The sequence below is a fragment of the Echeneis naucrates genome, chromosome 21, assembly GCF_900963305.1.
Source record: "Echeneis naucrates chromosome 21, fEcheNa1.1, whole genome shotgun sequence".
Taxonomy (NCBI): Eukaryota; Metazoa; Chordata; class Actinopteri; order Carangiformes; family Echeneidae; genus Echeneis; species Echeneis naucrates.
The window spans coordinates 21645734-21667802 of NC_042531.1; positions in this window are offsets into that span (position 1 = coordinate 21645734).

The window sequence follows — 22069 nt, forward strand, 5'->3', positions numbered from 1 at the left end:
AAGGTCCTTGACACTGGTTTGTCTCACATCCTGACAAATGAGTGGTCAGGAGTGAATGGAGACAACGAAGTGCTGCCCAAGACAAGATTACTTGAATAGATTACAGAACTAAGCAAAATGAAACTCACTGTTACAGCCGACCATGACAAAGAAGGGAGATTCATTTAAATAATGATTTTATTAAAATAAATTAATAACTAAGTTGAATTTAAAACAAGTATGTTGTGTGTAATCAGTAGAATCAGTAGTGTCAGTGCGTGTATGAGTGGAAGAGCATGATGGTGCAGTGTTGCAAAGTGTAGCAACAGAACACAAACCAAACTGACATGCGACCTCAGGCAGGAGGTAGAGCTGAGAGACTGAGCTCCAGAGGGATTTTCAAAGCTTTATGACACACCAGGCCCATGTGTGCCAGATCTGCAAAATAATTAATATCTCACCCTCTGCCCTGCTCACCTTCAAAGCAAACACAGTCGAAGGTTAGAGGGTCACACTCACCTCATGCCATCTTGCTTTTAATCAACTTCATCTTCATCTCTAACCAACACAATAAGATTCCTGCAAGGTCCAAGTGATCAAAGATTGTGTAAAATTATATCATTTTCTGATTGTGATTGACTGAAGCCACCAACCGGAGGATGCCTTGTCGCTCAGCGACCCAGTGAACTGAAACAGATCACTCACTCACTCACTCACTCATCTTCATCCACTTTATCAATATCTGGGTTGCGGGGCTGCTGGAGTCAATCCCAACACACATCGCCCATCGCAGGGCCAACACGCAAGGACAAACAACCACTCACGCTTGCATTCACACCTACAGTCAATTTTAACATCGCCAGTTAACCTATACATGCATGCTTTTTGATGGTGGGAGGGAACCAGAGTCCTGAAACAAATCAACCAATCTAAAAATCAATGAGATGTATCTTACTTTGGGATGGTTTGTGATAGTGTTCCCAGCAAACTATGATGGAACATTGTGCATGATCTAACACCACATTAGCAAATCACCAGTCCCTTGCAGAAGTTCAAATAAGAAGAGCTCTGAATTTACACAATGATAATCTCTTAAAAGCCAATAGCCTTTATTCAGATATGTAACGTCTCAGTGCACCAGAAGATTTCCTCAATTAGTGCAGAAAGAAGATCACTGGGTTCTTGTTGTCTGCTTTCTAAAGACAATGGCCCATACTACCTTTATGTGCGGTTATAGGTACTTGTCTGTAGCAGGTATATTATCGACAGTAGATTTAGATCGATTTGCTCTCAGTTTAGACAAGCAGCGCACAGCACCGGAACACAAGCTGAGTGATGAGCTGCCATCTGCGAAAATGCCTTATAGCCACTTTGAATAATACCCTCAGAAAAAAGCCAGTAGGAGTTAAAATGCATTGTGTATTTTTAAGATTTTCACTGTCCTATCTGGCCGTCAAAGGGCACGTTTCTATTGCACAGTTTGAAACTGGTTGAAAAGTGGTTAGAGAATGGTTGAAGTATTATATTAGTATGCACAAGTGCAACTCGAGTGGTAACTGTTATTCTGTAGATCATCTGGCAGAGTCAGACAAAAAACTGTGGGTGCACAGAAGTTCCTCCAGCATGAAAAAAAATGCTTGAAAGTAGAGGATTGTTTAAAAATATTCCAAATAAAAAGTTCATGTGAACTGATAATAGCTTTTTCTCTGAAGGAAAATAGTCTGAGTGTACCACAGGTAATAGAATGACTGTAGTAAACCCCCTTCCAAATAACTAACTATGCCATTAGGCAGTAAGGATTGTCTTAATAATCCATGCCTTGGTAGTAACCATACAGTTAATTAATTAACTTTCTGGTACAGATCAACAGATGGGAATTTTTCTGCATATTTAACAAATTTCCTTTATTATTGGAAGGGTGGATTTATGAGCCCTTCTTTTGTCAATCTTCATTGAATAATTAAATAAGTCATGAAACACTGGCACTTTAAGGGAGTTTTGATTGATTGATGTACTTATATGTCATGTCAATGTAAAAACAGAAACTGTTATAGTTGTGTATGTGTTGGTGCATGTTGCTGCTCTGTTTGTTTTTTATTTTGTTTTTTTTTTGCTGGTCAGGTGAGTGAGGTCTCTCTCGCTTCTCCTCCCCTTTTTCTGTTAATGGGACTAATGGCTGACAGGTGAGGTCCTGACTTAATGAGCGAGGATTGGTTCCTGAGGTTGGAGCCACGTTGGGATCGGCACTCTCTCGCTCCACTCTTCCAGTCCCAAAGCCAGCAACTGTGTCTGTGTCTGCGTCTGCATGCGTGTATGTGAATGTGCGTGTGACAGCGACAGCAACAGTGCTGTGACTGAAAGTTGTGTTAGTGGTGGCAGTTTTGATAGAGCGATCAGATGGACTTGTGCTATACATTGAAGCAAAGTTAATTTCCTGGTGAGTCAACCCTTCAACATTTACTTTGTTTGCGGATACACCTCTGTTTGTATGTGTCCGTCAGGGGAAGCAATGGCACCCCGGGATTATCTAGTTTGGTCTTATCTGTGTTAAGTTTGAGGTTGTGATTTGTGCACCAATTTACCAGCTGTCCCACCACTTCTCTGTATGCAGACTTCTCATTGTTGTTTATGAAGCCCACCACTATTGTGTCATCAGCAGATTTGAGGATATGGTTGGTATTGTGACGTGCCAAGCAGTCATGTGTTAGCAGTGTGGACACTAGTGGACTTAATAAGCACCCTTGTGGGGATCCTATACTCACTGTGATGATGTTGGATTCTTGGCTGCTGATTCTGACTGCCTGCCATCTGCCCGTGAGCAAGTCCTGGACACAGTCTCTATGAGGGCACTCACTGAGGCAGGTTGGTACAGTGGTACACTCCCTCTCCCTCTCTCTCTCCCTCTGTCTCTCTCTCTCTCTCTCTCTCCCATGTATGTGCATTACATTACTGTGTCTCACTTTGTTTCTTCTCGTAGTCTGTTCAGTTCTTCCATGTTGCAATCACTCTAAGTCCATGTTGTATGTTCTTCTCTTCTACTGTTCTTGTTCTCTCTCCACCAATTTTTCTTTGCTACTGTCACAAAGTGCTTGCTCTTAGAAGGATATGTTGGGTATCTTTAAAAACTCTGTTAAGAGTTTGATCTAGACCTGTTCTATTTGTCCCTTGATATAAGTTTGCTATGATTTGGTCCTATATTTGATTTGATTTGCTTTAATTTTAATTTACTTTCTGATGGACATGATTTACTGTCTATTTGTATATCTGTGCCTATGTGACTGTTATTGAAAGAAATATATTTTACATTTTACTTTTTATAATCAAGATCGTTTTGTGATTTAGAGTAACAGTGAGAGGAAGAAAGACAGAATTAAGGGAATTAAGAGAAATAAAATGGCACTGGCTTTGTGAAGATCTTAATCCTTCATTTCTTTCTTCACTGATCCACAGTGTTTATTCTGTGTATCACATGTATCTGTCCAGATACCCTTTGATTGGTTGCCCATTACATATACAAGTTGTCAATATATTATTTTCATTAAAAATAACAGATTCCATGTTCAAAATATGGCATCACCTACAAGGAGCTGAAGAAATTGCCCTTTCATTTAAACCAACCCCTTAACCCTCTAATTTTATTTTACAAATATGAGATATCAGATAATATCATTATGAAGTGACTACTGATAAATGATTCTTCAACGCAGTCCGGATCTCACTGGTTCATATGAAACATTTTATAATCACTTCAAACCCATCTCTGTTGGCCATAAATTGCTTTATAATGAATTAATCTTGTCTTGTTTATCTGAGTTAGAGCTTGTAGTTATCTAAGTGAGGTCTCTCTGGCACACTGACACTGATGCATCAATGATACTTATGGCTTCACAAAATTTATTGATGATCTTCTTCACCTCAGTGGTAAAATGCTACCACCCTGGTAGGCAGAGGTTTCTGATCTTAATGCCGCACCCCACCACATCCATTATGTCAGATACTTTCTTATCAAATTCAAAGCAATATCATCATAATGATGGATTTGCCACTCAACAAATCGGTCCATCAACATCTCTACTTTACTGCTGCCCCTGGCTCTTCACACTGCAGTGATAGGCTCTGTTGAAAATGTACCAGTGACTTCAACACAGCTTTGTTTACTCTTGTAGACAAACTGAGTTTTAACCTTCAATTATATCTCAAAGTATTAAATAGAGATGTGTCTTTACAGTACACTTTTCTAAAAGTAACCTTTTAGAACCCTGTCAGGGCCTTCAGGGCTCATTAATCCATTACAATTAATAATAAATGCTGGTAATTATGGATTCAGATCTGACCAATGCCAACATATGCTTTTATAAAATTAAAGGTCTACCGAATTAGTTTTTAACCCTGCCCATGGGTTCTGGTTAAGTGTTTGTCTTTGACCAAGAAAGAAAATATATAGTCATAAAAGCAATTTCCACCATTACATTGATTATATTTGGCTGTATATGCCTGTCAAAGAAGAAGACCCATCATACAAAACTACTAAAGCCTTCTTCAAATGGCCAAAATGGAGGCCTGCCAATCTGCAGTGAAAGGCTAGATTTAAAATGATGAAAAGATGTCTAGCTCTGAATTTTGATAAAACTTTGGCTCAATCCAATATACACGGTAGTTTGAGCACATAACAGTAACAAAGTAACTAATGAAACCTGAGTGATAGGCTATTACACTTGATGACACCCTCAATTCTCTCACTCTTGAGGGCTGACTCACAACTGTGAATTATTTTGTACAAATCTTTGGATGGTACAGAACACTGCAATTCCTAAAAAAAAAAAAAAAGATTACATTCACAAACCTTATTACATATTATATCGTCCTTCATTTGCTCTTTAATCATCTTAAAGGTGTTTCAAATGACATGCAAAACCCTAAAATTGATATTCTGTCTCATCTCCCAAATAACATCAACTGTTTGACTCACTTTGGCTCTTTAAATGCAAAATTACTACTCATCTTTATACCCTATTTTTTTTCATTTAGCTTGTGGTTTATTCAAATGACTACCTAAAAGTCAAGATTTACCAACTGGAAAATTTAACCAAGATTTCATTAAACATCATATGCTCTATTCAGATCAAATCAAATCAGATTTATTTGTATAGCGCCAAATCATAACAAAGTTACATCAAGGCACTTTACATATAGAGCAGGTCTAGACCAAACTCTTTATAAATTTATTTAAAGAGACCCAACAGGTCCCCCGATGAGCAAGCACTTGGCAACAGTGGCAAGGAAAAACTTCCTTTAAGAGGCAGAAACCTCGAGCAGAACCAATACAGAATTCATGAAATATGGGACCAGCAGGTGTTGCAGGAACATGGGATGGCAATGAGTCACCACCTGCAGGATGAGGACAGGGAGAGAGAGGAGAGGAACTGGGAGAGACAGAGACTTTGGCAGAACATGGTTAGTAAATGCAGTATAAATGCTTAGAACTGGATGAAACTGTGTTTTTTAAGAAGGATGGTTCTTATCAACGCATGCAAGGGGGGAGGAAAGGAGAGCGAGCGAGACGGAGGGAGAGAGAAAGAGGGAGAGGGGGAGAGAGGGTGACAGGGAAACACAGGGAGAGACAGAGAGAGAGAGAGAGAAGCTCAGTCTTTCCCCAGCAGCCTAGGTCTACAGCAGCATAGATAAAGAGTAGAGGACTTTAACTTTTTAACTATAAGCTCTGTCATACAGGAAAGTTTTAAGCCTGGTCTTGAAAATTATTTAAGAGTCCGCCCCCCGGACCGGTACTGGAAGTTGGTTCCATGGAAGAGGAGCCTGATAACTGAACGATCTGCCTCCAGATTTACTCTTTTCACTCTTGGAGACTCTAGGACCCACAAGTAAACCTCCATCTAGAGAGTGGAGTGGCCTGCTAGGGCAGTAAGGAACTATGAGCTCTCTGAGATATGATGGAGCTTGGCCATTAAGAGCGTTATATGTTAAAAGAAGGATTTTGAATTCTACTCTATATTTTACTGGCAGCCAATGAAGAGCAGCTAACACAGGAGAGATATGATCTCTTTTCCTAGTTCCTGTTAATATTCGTGTAGCAGTGTTCTGAATTAACTGAAGGCCTTTTAGAGATTTGTTTGGACATCCAGATAATAATGAGTTACAGTAGTCCAGCCTAGAAGTTATAAATGCATGGACTTTTTTCTGCATCATTCTGAGAAAGAATGATGCAATCAAAACAGTACAGTATAGTTCTGTCTAAAAGGATAAGAAAAATGCATTTATTCCCAGTAAAACACATTTACTCCACATTCCATGAAGTCCATGAATGAGGGAAAGTTGAAATTTATGTATATGTATGTATGTAAGTGGGACTAAAAGTAAAATGAACAAAATTAATATACGGCCTAAAGAACTCATACTACGCCACTACATGCCCAGAACCTTCAAGTGATTTGTTCCAAAAACATATTCTGTAAATCATCTATCTGCTGTCATCATTGCTAGATTATTTGTAATCCCACTACATTTGGCTTCTAGACTACAACGAAAGCCCCTATCAGATTCTGGTTTATACAGTGAAGTCTTCTTTGAGTTAGTTCAAACGAGAAAGTTCCCTTTCACTGCTTCTAACAATTTCCAGGGTGACAAGGTTTGCCGACTTTCCACTAATGCGCATGTTCATGGTCTGTCAGCAGTTTCTGGTTTCTGTTTTGAATGTGAAATTATCTGAGGCGTTTTCTGGCTAACTCCTCTGGCGTTTTAGCCCTGCTACTCTGTTTGTTACCAAGTGTTTGTTTGTGTGTGTGTGTGTCTCCGTGTGTTTGTGCGTAGGAAACAGTTTGTGTGTTGTCCTTATGAAAACTGCTTGAGTTACACACGACCTGAATATTTTCAGAGAAAGTAAGAAGCCAAAGGCCTCTCCACTTATATATGTAATACTGAAAGCATGCACACACACGTGCACTTTGTATTCACTCTTTCACATGTTTGATAAATAAAACAATTAGCCCAGACGTTTGACCTTTATCAAGAGACAGCCCTGACCCTAAAGGGTCCATCTTTGCTGACATTCCCCTGTGTGCATGGGTACTTATGATATATGATACTATGTCTCATGGTGTCACTGGGTGTGCATTCAGATGCGACTGTCAATATGACAAAAATTAGGCGAACAAAAGAAATACATTGACTTGGCCACATTATTTAATAACACTGCAGAAGGTTAATGTGCTATTTGTAAATGGCTCAGGCACAACCCAGCTATTCTAGCTGCTAGAATTGGGCATAAGATGACCAGCCCATCAATGGACACTGCTTTTTTTTCAGTGTTTGATGTCAGTAGCCTTCAAGCTAACTCTTCCCCCCAAGCTCCTTGTTCCCCTTCTTTTCTAAGACATCTGCATTCACTGTCTAAGTAAAACACTGAAGTGAATACTAACTCTAACCTTGAGCAAGGAAAGCAACAGCCCATCCTCTTAACTACCAGACCCCTGAAAGCTTTCACACTTATACAAAAGGGGCGGCGGGGGGGGGTATAATTGCCAGAGCTGGGCCAAACCATGCAATTAGCGTCAAATGACAAGATGGTCTGCAAGCTGAAATTAGCCAGCTTCCAGAGTGTCTCCAAGAGAGAGAATGTGGCGTGTCTTCCAACCTTTCACAGATAAAGAAGAGAAGAGACAAAAAGAGACAGGAAAAGGGAAAAGATAATGAAAATTCTGCCCCTCAACAATCGCTTTACATGAAGTGTAATTAAAAAAGGTTGGCGCATCCAGCTGAATGATGAAAGCTGAAGTGAATTCGTAGCAGATGATACAATAGGGCAATGCCTGTTGCTGTATTTCTTTTTTTTTATTTTATTTCCATGCTTTTGTCTTTTGTTTTCTCACACAGGACTCATTTTTATAAATTACTGTATTTGAATACTTATTTATTATACTAACTTATTATGATTCAAGTAATATTATCTGCAATTTGCTGGACAAGGTTTTTAACCCTCCTATTATCCTTGGGGTCAATTTGACCCCAATCAATGTTTATCATTCAAAAAACAATAGTTGGCTTTTTTTTTTTTTGCTCCATATTTCATGACTTTTCCTAATTTGATGGGGACAACTGATTAAGCATAAAATTATCATGATAATATTTTTTCAATGTGCTGAACGCATATTCCATGCATCGGTGTTCCTCTGGGGTCAATTTGACCCCAAGCTGTTTTAGCTGTGTAAAACTTGTCTGTCTGTGTGTGTGACCTAACATCCCCACACCTGCAGGTGCAGAGTTGATACTTTTGAGTTGATACATAATGGGGGGAAACTTTCCCGCTCTGGGGGGGGGAGAGACTTTCCCGCTCTGTGGGGGGCGGGGTATTCCTGCAAGGACATTGGTAGTTCATGCAAAATAAGGGAGGAGCAAACATATAAAAGCTTGCATTGCAGCCCTCTATCCACATCATTCTTCTTTGTGCTCTGTGTACACTGCAATCTGCACGCTCTCTCATTTGAAAATGTCTTCTGGGAAAAGGTTTACTGTCAATGACGTTTTGGAACAGCTCTTTGACAGTGAAAGTGACATAGAGGAGAATGTTTCTGAGACAGAGGATTGTGTTGAGGAGGACCCTGATTTTGAGGCATTCTCATCTGATGAGAATGAAAGTGTTGACCCTCCTGTTGCTTCTCAACCACCAGCAGACACGATCCTTTCCAAAAATGGAAAGATAATATGGTCCCTTTCCCCACTTAGACAGCAAGGTAGACTTAGCGCTACTAATATTATCAAAATGGTTCCAGGCCCCACCAGATATGCAATCAGCCATGTTGAAAACATCAAGTCATCATTAGAGCTCTTCATAACACCATCGATTGAGAATATTGTACTTGGGATGACAAATTTAGAGGGGAAGCGTGTGTATGGGGACAGTTGGAAAGACTTGGATGTAGTCGACTTGGAAGCCTACATTGGCTTGCTCATTTTGGCGGGAGTTTTATAAATCAAAAGGTGAAGCAACAGCAAGCCTTTGGAATGCTGAGACTGGAAGGGCAATATTTCCAGCCACCATGTCTCTGAAGACATTCCAAGTTTTGTCCCGTGTCATACGCTTTGATGACAAACAAACAAGGCACGGCCGACGCGAACGTGACAAACTTGCGGCAATAAGGGATGTGTGGGACAAGTGGGTGCAGCGTTTACCCCTGCTTTACAATCCAGGCCCCCACGTGACTGTCGATGAGTGCTTGGTTGCGTTTCGTGGGCGCTGTCCATTCCGACAATATATGCCAAGCAAACCTGCCAAATATGGCATCAAAATATGGGCAGCATGTGATGCACAGTCCAGCTTTGCATGGAATATGCAGGTTTACACAGGCAAATCTCCTGGCGAAGCACCGGAAAAAAATCAGGGCACAAGGGTTGTGCTTGATATGGCTGAAGGACTGCATGGGCATAATATTACATGTGATAATTTTTTCACATCTTATGCCCTGGGTGTGGAACTGCTGAAAAGGAAGGTAACGATGTTGGGGACAGTGAGAAAAAATAAACCAGAGCTTCCCTCTGAACTTCTTGCTGTCAAGAACAGGAAGGTAACATCTTCAGTGTTTGCCTTCACTGATAAAGCAACTGTGGTCTCCTATTGCCCCAAGAAAGGGAAAAATGTCCTGCTGCTTAGCACCATGCACAAAGATGATGCCCTGAGCAGCAGAGAAGACAAAAAATATGTTACAAGAAAAGGAGATAAAAATAAGTAAATAAATATGTTTATGAGAGGAAAGGGGGGCTTATCAACATCAGTCAATATGGTTCATTCTGTGAGAGTCATGAATGTGCACCCCAAATTAGAAAAGATTTGGATGAAAGATTTTCAAGATACACTAACTCTAAAACTGAAAGTTTGACCTGATGGTGGCGCTACAGGGAAGGTCATATCATCACCAAAACCAATAGGATTCATACTCTTGTGGTCATTAATGTTGTCAGTAAATTTGAGAAGATTTGTATGAAAAGTTTTCAAGATAAATTAATTCTAATTTAAAAGTTTTGCCTGATGGTGGCGCTAGAGGGCAGGTAAACTCACTGATAGGTTTCATTATCAAGGGGTTATTTATGTATTCAACAAATAAACAAAGTGCCTGACACAAAAACTTGGTCAACAATTTTCTGTAAATCATTTTCTGGAGGCAAATATACCTGGGGTCAAATTGACCCCAAGGGTAAAATGTGTTAGTAATATTTGAGGATAATACGAGGGTTAATATGCTGTCGATGGTGGCATTTGCTGTTGGCCCATCATTTTTGAATTACACCATTTCAAGCAGAAAGACCAGATGCACATTTATTGCTTGATTTCGTACAGCCAACTCCCCAACCTGCGCTTCAGCTAGCTTGCAATTAAAGATAAATGTGTAGTTCACCTGCTCCTTGACTGCAGTGGCAGTAATCCTTGTTAAAATTTAAAGTGTGGTAAAAAAATATCACTTTGTCGTCGAGAACACAATGGTTGCAACGAATAAAGACAAATATTGAAGCGTAGAGCAGCCAATTATGGCAGGAAAACCTTTTCTCTTAACTTTCACTTTCTTATAAGTTATTTATTCTAATGCGTACAAAATGCTTTACTTTTTTTTAAGTTTGCAGCAAAATTCACGTGCAATATATATTTTGAAAAACAACTTCATTCCTAATCACTCCTTCCTGGAGTGGAGAAAGCACAAATTAAAGCCATTACAGCGGGTAATTTTTTTTTTTTTTTTGTCTATGTGTTGTCCTTAGCTAGACTGAGGTACTATACATATTTTTAAGCAACACGTGTCAGTATTGTCACATTAATACTTCATTAATACATTAATACTCTAACTAATTCCTGACTGATTTCAGCTTCTGCTCCTCGTATGAAAGGTTTTTGTTGGCAATTGGCATTTTAAGTCAGGGGGTCATTTTTGCAGGAAAGCAATAATGGGTAACACCACAATTAAATCCTCTGCTACATCTGTCAACATCCTTGTTTCAGCCGACTTATCATTATTTCTCAGGTACTTAGGTCTCTGGGAGATCGCTGGTACTTCATATGAGGGTGACATGGGGGCCTATGAGGTGGCTTCCAGAAATACTGATTTTAAAAGCAGTGAGGGTAAAACATTAGCATGTTTGGTCTCTCCCCTTCTGCAGTATGTGAACTTTGGTGTCTTAAAGAAACCAAAAATTTTGAAACGTGACAAGCCATGACAGAGCCCAGCCAGTCTACATGGGCTTTGTGGACCTGGAGAAAGCATACGACCGGGTCCCCAGAGATGTTTTTTTTGGGGGGCTGCAGAGGTATGGGGCGAGGGAGTTACTGGTAAGGGCCATCCAATCTCTGTACATCCAAAGCGTGAACTGTGTATGGATATTTGGTGGACTTGTCGGACTTGTTCCAAGTGAGGTTTGGCCTGCGCTATGTGACAGAGTTTGTGATTTTCATGGACAGGATTTCTAGGCGCAGTCAGGGAGGAGAGAGTTTGCAGTTTGGGTGCCTCAGGATCACATCGCGGCTGTTTGCAGACAATGTGGGCATTGGATTGTGACCTTCAGCTCTGACTGGACAGGTTTGCAGCTGAGTGTGAAGCAGCTGGGATAAGGGTCAGCACCTCCAAACGAGAGGCCATCAGTCTCAGCAGGAAACCGATGGGCTCTGTACTCCGAGTTAGGAATGAGTAATTCCCCCAACTGAAGGAGTTCAAGTATCTCAGGGTCTTGTTCATGAGTGGTGGGACTTTGGAGAGTGAGATTAACGGAAGAATCAAAGCAGCGGCGACTGTGATGGAAAGAGAGCTGAGCCGGAAAGCGAAGCTCTCAATCTTCAGGTCAATCTTCATTCCTACCCTCACCTATGGTCATGAGAACTGGATCAAACCGAAAGAACGAGAATGTGGGTACAAGCGACCCAAATGAGCTTTCTCAGAAGGGTGGCTGGCTTCTCTCTTAGAGATAGGGTGAGGGGCTTAGCCATCCAAGAGGAGCTCAGAGTAGAGCCACTGCTCCTTTCCTTTCCTTTCATTGAGAGAAGCCAGTTGAGGTGGATCGGGCATCTGATAGGGATGTTTCCTAGGTGCCTCCATGAAACATGGCGGCATGCTGGTTAGTGTTGTGGTCCCACAATAGGAAGGCTGCGGGTGCGATTCCTGGCCTGGGGCCTTTCTTTGTGGAGTTTGCATCTTCTCATTGTGAGTGGGTTTCCTCCAGGTACTCTGGTTTCCTTCCACCATCCAAAGATATGTGTGTTAGGTTAAATGGTGACTCTAAATTGTCCGTAGGTCTGAGTTTTAGTGGTTGTTTGTGTCTGTCTGCCTTTGTGTGTTGGCCCTGTGATGGACTGGAGACCTGTCCAGGGTGTACCCCACCCTCGCTCAGTGTGAGCTAGGATTGGCTCCAGCACCCCTGCGACCCGGAAATGGTAGAGAATGAGATGGATGCATATAATAACATATATAATTTTTTTATTGATTTAATAGACAGACCAATGACTCAGTTGGTCTAACTCTACCTGTTTTTGATTTACCCTGTATATTGTCTACTGTCAGTTATTTAAATGACATATAAAAAGACAGCTGTTGAAAAAGGTGATAAGGATGTATTAGTTTAAGAAAAATTAATAAATGTTCCCAGTGTCACAGGTGATAAATGTGGGGCATTACAACACAACAACAAATCTGTAACATATTTAGTTCTTGACAGGATGTTATTAGGACTTGATGTCCTTATTAGGTTTTTGGGCACATTTTTGGAGAGTAGTAAATCCATCACTATTACTTTACTACTGTCGGTAGGGCTGCAGCTCACCACTTATGCCGGAATATCAGGTAAGGGATTCTCCATAACTTGAAATATCATTCTTTTTCAAAATAGCACAGTTTGATCAGAAAACAGATTGCTGGTGACACTATATAAATCTCTCCCCTTGCACTTTTCAGCTCCTTTGTAGCATTTGTAATTATATCCAGAAGAAGCCTTTTTTTTTCTCTCAAATAAAACGTGTCAAACTCTTCTACTTTTCTTCTTCTTTTTACTTCTCTTTTCTCTTACAGTGTGTTCGCCAAGATGCCTGCAAAAGTGTACAGTTATCTAGGGTCTTGTGTGGCCTTAAGTTCACTTATTAAGGTCAATGCGGAAAGGTTCAGCTCACCTAATAAAACCTAGTAATGTGGCCATTGCAAGGCTCCTCTCGGCAGCTATTATTGCATTACCTAAACTGACCATTAAATGAGCATGCAGCTCTCTCCATCTGGACATCAACTTCCAAGGAGGTGACGCTAGGCAAGACTTGTGATTCTCGCTGCATATGCTCATTGAATTTTGGTCTTGCTTTTGCTGTGATACTTGTCTAACCTTCAGCTCACCTACCTTAACAAAATGATTTTTAGCAAGCTTAAAGTCCAAGGTAGCAGGACATGAAATGATGCTTAGTTGGTGTTTTTTGCCTAAAGCCTGAGGAAAAGACTGCACACACTGTGGATATCTGCGCAGTCTGATGGACTTGCAGATATCCACCTTGTCCACCAAGCCAAACAAACATCCAGGTTGTTTGCACATTTACTGGAATGACATCCTGCCATTGTTACGAAGGTTAGTATAGTACTGCTCATAGAGTTTGGTTAGTTTAGGCACTGATAAGACTTAGTTTTAGGATTTGATGAGGTGAGATGAGGATTTCAGTTCAAATAAAACAGGACAATTTTTGTTGTCATGGCTATGAAATAGCGTGCATATAAAAACGGTGGCAGACTGCAACTGAAAAGTGAGCCATAATTTTGAAATACAGTATATTGAATGATCATCAGGGGGTGACTCACTGATTCTAAAAAGAAATCAGATTGTATTGAAGGGTAAGAATTTTCCCATTTAAGCATATGGGAATTTTGAGGAAAATAGACACCAAGCACTGCATGGATTAATTAGGGCGTGGCTGCCATATGATTGATAGACTCTACCACACACAGCAACCTGTCAGAAAAGGCGAAAGTCAACACTCCACCCTGTGCTCCTTTTCAGCTCTACCTTATCCAAATATGGTTTCTCCTGATTTCAAAACAAGATGGTGATAGACCTATCACGCACTCATGGCTTGAAGAAAACAAACCAATGAGTGACATCATTGTGAGGTGCAATTTACAATATACTTACAATATGATTAACTTTGTGGTTTAATTGTGGATAATAGAAACAACATAAAGTGCTACATTCACATGAGAATCGAACACTGCTTTCATTTCCCCTGTGTTTCATTAACTCATCAATACATCCCAATGTCCTCCTGCTTGAGCCCCTCTGTGATACTCCATAAAGTACACCACCACTCTTTTTCCTTTGCTCCCTTCACAATTCCTACAACCACTAGATGTCACCTAGCAACTAAACCTAACTATGACATACAATAACCTGCTGAGAGACTATCAATGGGCTAATTTTGTTTTACAGGGCAGATTTGGCCGATCGTGAATTGAGCTCCTTATGATTGTTCAAAGTTTATTTCTTTCTCAGTGGGAGCCCATTATGTTTCTATGTTCTTATTGTTATCGACTGGCCTGTTCACCTTGTTGCTGTGGTCTGAATGCTTCTCTGATTGGCAAGTAGAATTACAGCATGACCTCAGGTCCTGCTTTTGAATGCAGCAATTAAATATAGAACTATAGAATGATTTTCCTTTAAGGTTTTGGCATCATCGTGAAGTCAACAGGCGTGTGGCAGGAGAGGTTGTGGAGGTCTGCAGGATAGACATTGCCATCAGTGTTTCAATGCATAATCAATGACAGTGGGACACGGGGAGATGGAAGCAGGAGCCTATTGAGACTGGGGCAAGGGAGTAAAATGACACAAACAGAGGAACAATAAAGAATGAGAGTTTCAGTAATCTGGCTGTTGCAGCTGTTCCACCTGCCACTGGATATTTTTAGAACTTGCCAGAAATGTGAGTATTGTACAATGATAATTAGCAGCCCATTAGATATGAGCAATTATCCATGCCCCCCAACACAGCCCACCAGCCTTAACACACCACCACTACCACCACCACCATTTCTAATGATGAAGATGAGGGTGTAAATGAGTGGCTACCATTGGAGCAATTTACCATAGATTTCTAACTGTCATTATACCACATGGATGTTCAGGGAAAAGACAAATGGATTCAATTAGGTGTGTATATGTGTGTATGTGTGAGTTCAGTCCATTGTCTACTTACTTATCCTTCTTCCAGGGGGACACAGACTGAACTGATTGAATCCTCTGGCGCCTCTCAGCAGGGGATGAGATAGAGGTAATCCCTATGGTTGGGTCCCCATGCTGGGAGAGACTGGCTTCTTGAGCAACCCCCCCACCAAGGGCTGTGTGCATGGGATGAGACTACTTGAGCTCTTAAAGCAGAGAGCTGAGCAACAGATAAGAAACAAAGCAGATGTTCCGTGTAGTTTGACTGAATTATTATTTGTGCTCCAATGAACCAGAATATGGAATAAAAAAGTGTTGAACGCAAAAAGGCTCATTTCAGTCCAAAGTTCAAGTCAAGAGGCACATTTCAGTATATATAATGCAGTGGGGTGTGGTTCGCTTGATAAAACTACTGCACTGCTATGTTCACTGCTACAAACATATAGGAAGAATGTTCATCACTATCTTTGAAATCGATGTCAGGTTCATTTAGGTTGCCTTGGTTATAGGTGTCGTTCCTATCAATTTTCATGTTTGAGTGAAAGACACTGTTTAGGCACACAGTCACTCTGTTCTGCAAATCCACTTATCATTGTTTGAACAAAGCTGCTCATTCTCCGTTGGAGCTGCCTGACTAACATCATCAATAGCATTGCTCAGAAGAAAGATTCACTCACTGGATCTCCGAAATTATGTTCACCAGCTTGTGAAAATCAGAGCGATGACAGTAAGATTATAGTGGTTTTTTTTTTTTTCAATCCCAGACAGGTCGCCAGTCCATCGAAGGGTTTGTTACAAATTCTTGTTGAATTTGGAAAATATGTTGTGGCAAACTGCCAGTCTTCACTTTTTTTTCAAATTGGTTCACACACACAGACACGCATAAAAACTGCTAAATAAGTGGCTCATGTGGGCCAAATGTCTTTTATCTTACCATCCAATTATTGTAGTTTTTTTTTAGGTATAAATAAAGCTATTTATTTATTTTAGCTGAATTTTGAATTAGTCTTTTATTGGATTAACCTTTTATATTTATACAATGAGACATCAGGCCACGTATACAGTGACTTTGCAAAACCACATAATATGCAAAAGGGCTAAACACCATCAACACCTGAAATCAAATTCTCTAAATGCCCAAATAACAATCGCACTTAACATGCCACCTATGTACAAAGCATGTATCTGTGAAGCTGAGTGCAATGGAAAATGCATGACATGCTATTAAAAAAGAAATCTGACAGCTACATGACAGAGAATTATTTTTCTTAAATATGATCCATGGGTGGGGAGTGTGGTGGTTGAGAGGTTGGAAAGGGTGTTACGTTTCATATCACAAGGGAAATGCATAACAGACTTTTACAAGTTTGCGAAAATACCTTCAACATATGCCCATTTGTGAGCACCTGGGCCAACACATGATTAACAGTGCTGTTTTCACACCAGCTGCATTGATCAGATGTAATCTAATGAAACAACATGATTTTGGCGAAACAAAGCTTGGTGCAGAACAGACGGGTCTTTTGACTTCATTTACTGTGGATGTTAGAGTTTGTGAGGGGAGTACTTTTGAGAGGGGTGATTATTTAGTGGCTGCTGCCATGTTTGGCTAATTTAACTATGCAAGGTATTTCAACTCAATATCAACTCAACTTTATTTGTATAGCACTTTAAAAACGACCACAACCAAAACAAAATGATGTACATCAATAGACATAAGAACATAGAGACATAAAACAATAAACAACTAAAACAGGAGCAGGGTCTCCTCCGGGGTTAAAAGCCAAGTCGGCCATACCGTCCTGTAAGTGTGTAAGTGCTGACAGGGTGAGAAAACGGTCTTCTTGGGATGCCCACTCCGCGGGCTGTCTCTGACATCCCCTGTTATATGGAACTTGAAGTTGCCCTATCGCATAGGCCCTCTCCAGATCAGTAAAACACAGCATGCCAATATTTCGAACAGACACCTACTGACCACTGTAAAAGAGTCCCTAATGAAACACATTTATTGTGTCCATTACATGTCTCTTTATAGTGATGTTTCAGCTCAGCCAATGGAGGCGCCACCCTGACTTGCAGAAGGTCATACTTTGCCTTATTTTGGCATACCATCCTGAGTGGCCTAAAGATGTTCCCTAGAATAGATGAGTGTAAGAAGCACAGGTGTGGGTTGGTTGGGCTCACTCACCGTGCCAAACAGACATAATCCTATTGTTCCCTTTCCCTTTCCCCCCAAATTTAGGTTGTAAATAATAGGAAATAAATGAACATACATTGAATATAGTTACCTGTGAAATTCTTCCCTGCACCTTACACCATTTGTTTTACTCACAGTTTTGAATGTCAGCTTCTGTCATCTCTGGTTCTTGTCATTGTGGTGTTATACAGGAAGACCACGCAGAATACCAAATATAGAGAAATTAATGTATTGTTTTTGACTGTATTCACACTGTAAGCCTTAGTGCTCAGTTCACATTTCTTTCTAGACCCGATTTTTTCATTAAGCTGTTTACATGATATTTTTAAAACTTGGACTCCAATATAAAATGGTCATGAAATTGATGTAGCCTGCATGTGCATAAGAACATCAAGACGTCACACACAGCACTCTGTGTATGGATGTAAACAATAAAATAATAAAAGAAACTGAGGCCACAGATATTACCATTTAGAGTTTAAAAAGGTGTAATAATTCAGTCCCTCCACTGACTACCTCATTGCAGTGTGCCATGTTTGTTTTTGTTTTGTGACTCCCGACTACCTACAATTATGACAATTGCTGATATAGAGTAATGTGATGCGGGCCTGTTGTGTGAACATAGTGCCACGGTATGGATCTGGGTGTGAGGATGTCAAATAGGAGCCATTATCATTCATACTAACATTCATTACACTGAAAAAGACATGAGTGACACCTGATTGTATGGCTGATACAACTACGCAAGGGTCTTTTTTCTTTGCTGCATTAACTGGAGAAATTTTATTCATCACACCACATCTCAAATTTTTCAGATAGCTAGGATGTCAACAGGAACAAGGATTTCTTTTAGACTTATTTTTCCACTACACTTCAGTATTGAGGCACAATGACATTTGTGACTTTGTAAACACATAAAAAACCTGTTAAAGAATAAAGTTTCTATGTGACAGCAACACTGAGCATGATGGTGATCATAGTAACTTGCTCCCCCCCTGCCTACACACAGCATGAGAGAAAAATCATGATAGAAATAAATGATACAAAGTAAATGACAATAGCAGACTTTATACTTTCCCCTGATGGTCTGCCACTCTGTCTTGTCTGTGTATGCATCATCATGAACATAATAAATTGGTGTTCCACTGTCTGATTTTATAAGTATTTTTGTGTTTAACTGAATACCACAGGTAAACAAAGAATATGGTCTATATGTCTGGTAAATACACATACAATGTTTTGCAGCTAATATTGCAGTTCACACCGCTGAGACCTGATAGCATGTGTGTGATGCCTGATAATTGATAGCAGTAACCTATAAAGCAGTTACTCAGAGTTACTCTAGTTTTATGTCAAAATCAACACAAACCTATTTGGGACTCATATACTGTGTTCAGTAGTGTTTAACTGTGGATTTTTACTTGAGGTGGAGCTCAGCTACGGAGGGCTCTGGCCATAAACTGTAAATGAAGCTAGACGGCGCCTCCATGAAGTGCTTTTGAAGCTCAGAGTGCTCCACCACCTCTATCTTGGCATTACCTGGCTCCACCTAACTTTTGCATAACTCAAAAATAGGCAAATTGAATAGGCACATGCTGGGACTACAGTGCACAACAGTTTGTTGCTGGTGTACACTCCTCGAACTCATTCAAACCGGTTTACCTTTAATTTTTCACAACTTAAACCCTTGTGTCACTGTTGGAAAAGGCCACAATTAGATTTCAGACCAAGATCAAATGTCTCTGACGTTAAAACAATGTGCTGGTGAACATGATCATTTCCACTCCTTCACATCATGTAATTACTTGAGGAGACACAATTCTGCTACTGTGCTTAAACCATTCTCCAAGAGAGAACTAAAACTCTAAAAAGCTATTTTCAAAAACAGATCTTCTGTGCCGTGGTGCTAAGATGTGAGAGATTTATCATGTTATTTTGCACAACTGTGTCATGTTAAGAAAGTTGAATGTTGAATTTATGGGTCTCCCCCCAGTGGGGGTAGACTCAGGTTGTCATCTGGCAAACTGTGGTATTTTTGGGATCTGTCCCTTAGTCAGTGTTGGCTTTATTTTTCAGCCTGGGAAATTGAATAACTGGAAGCAACATGACCACAGACATACTGAGCACTTATTTGTAACAATTGTTCAACCAACTAATCAACAGCAATGCAGTACAAATAATTAAACAAACAAATCAAAAAGGTGAACAGCTTCACACTTCAATCTCTACAGTTTGTTGTCAGTGGAGACTGACTTGTATGGTCAGAATTTGCCATCATATGTCCATGGAGCCAACCTGCCTTGAGTTCTTTGTTCTTTGTCATTTCCCTTTTCAATACACCTTGGAAATTTCTTTCTTGACTCCTGCTCTGATACTGTTTTTGAGTGTAAAGCAGGAGGCTGTAACCTTCAGCGCAGCTCATGGGAATGCATTTGCTTGATTTGGCAATTAGCATCATTGTGACTTGTGCCCACTATCAAAAGGTTTATATCTGTCTTTCTCACTGACCAAAACACCTAACTATAATCAGAGGCAGCACATCTCCTTTGCCAGGCTAAGGCTCAGTCTGGTCACAATCAAATTGTACATTTGACAGATTGGTGTGGAGTCTTTGCCAATACTTTCATGGGCTTATCACGGTCCACTACCACAGAAGCCAACTGTTCTCCCCGCAAGCCAAATGAGACAAATAAAGCTTTTCCCTAACATGTATGTTTTAATTACTCTTGAGGTTAGTATCTGTCCGTGGACATATTCAGCATTAAGCTTCTGTTCTTATTTGAAATGGTGCTGATTGGATATTTGAACACAATGAAATCATTTACACTGGGATGGTTTACTTGGGAATTTAGCTGTGACCTTTGGGTTATGACTCTTCCATAATAGACAATTTGCATTGCAAAGGGTTAGGGTTCCTTTGATTCCTGATTTACACAACTAACAAAACAACAGCACAGGCAGCCCACCCCAAGTTGTTTCCCTTTTCTTTCTATTCAAGCAGAGAGTGAAAACATAGTATCAGAAAACTCTTTAAAGAGAGAACTTTTATTTAATTGAGCCGTTCATTCTAGATTTGATTAATCTGACTTTATTTCTGGGTTATGTACCTCAGGCACTTAAGACCGCAGTCATCAAACCCCAGCTTAAAAAGCCTAATCTTGATCCAGATGTTTTGGCAAACTATAGACCCATATCGAACCTTCCATTTATTTCTAAAATCATTGAGAGAGCTGTAACAAAACAACTACACGACCATCTGGATGGGAACAGTTTGTTTGAAGAGTTTCAGTCGGGATTTAGAGCCCATCATAGCACAGAAACAGCACTGGTTAAAGTCTCCAATGACATTCTAATGGCCTCAGACAATGGATCAGCCTCCATACTTCTCCTTCTAGATCTTAGTGTTGCATTCGATACCATAGATAATAATATTTTGCTACAGAGACTGGAACATGAAATTGGAATTAAAGGAACTGCACTAAGGTGATTCAAATCCTACTTATCAGATAGACATCAGTTTGTTCATGTTAACAACAGCTCCTCCTCATGTACTGTAGTCAGTCATGGAGTCCCGCAGGATTCGGTACTTGGACCAATCCTCTTCATGCTTTATCTGCTTCCTCTAGGCAACATTATCAGGAAACATAGCATCAACTTCCACTGCTATGCAGACGATACTCAGCTGTACCTATCAATGAAGCCAAATGATGTCAGTCAGATAGTCAGACTGCAGACAAGACTGCAGTCTTGAACACATAAAAGTCTGGATGACTGAATTTTTTTTTCTTCTCAACTCTGACAAAACTGAAGCTACTGTACTTAGCCCTACGCACCTCGGAGAAATGCTATCTAATCATATAATCAGTCTGGATAGCATTACTTTGGGTTCCAGCTCCACTGTACAAAACCTTAAAACAAGTTAGTCGGGCAGCTTTCTTCCACCTGAGAAACATTAGGAAAATCAGAAACATCCTTTCTCAGAATGATGCAGAAAAAAGTGCATGCATTTATAACTTCTAGGCTGGACTACTGTAACTCATTACTATCTGGATGTCCAAACAAATCTCTAAAAGGCCTTCAGTTAATTCAGAACACTGCTACACGAATATTAACAGGAACTAGGAAAAGAGATCATATCTCTCCTGTGTTAGCTGCTCTTCATTGGCTGCCAGTAAAATATAGAGTAGAATTCAAAATCCTTCTTTTAACATATAACACTCTTAATGGCCAAGCTCCATCATATCTCAGAGAGCTCATAGTTCCTTACTGCCCTAGCAGGCCACTCCGCTCTCTAGATGGAGGTTTACTTGTGGGTCCTAGAGTCTCCAAGAGTAAAAAGAGTAAATCTGGAGGCAGATCGTTCAGTTATCAGGCTCCTCTTCCATGGAACCAACTTCCAGTACCGGTCCGGGGGGCGGACTCTTAAATAATTTTCAAGACCAGGCTTAAAACTTTCCTGTATGACAGAGCTTATAGTTAAAAAGTTAAAGTCCTCTACTCTTTAGCTATGCTGCTGTAGACCTAGGCTGCTGGGAAAGACTGAGCTTCTCCCTCTCTCTCTCTGTCTCTCCCTGTCTTTCCCTGTCACCCTCTCTCCCCCTCTCCCTCTTTCTCTCTCCCTCCGTCTCGCTCGCTCTCCTTTCCTCCCCCCTTGCATGCGTTGATAAGAACCATCCTTCTTAAAAAACACAGTTTCATCCAGTTCTAAGCATTTATACTGCA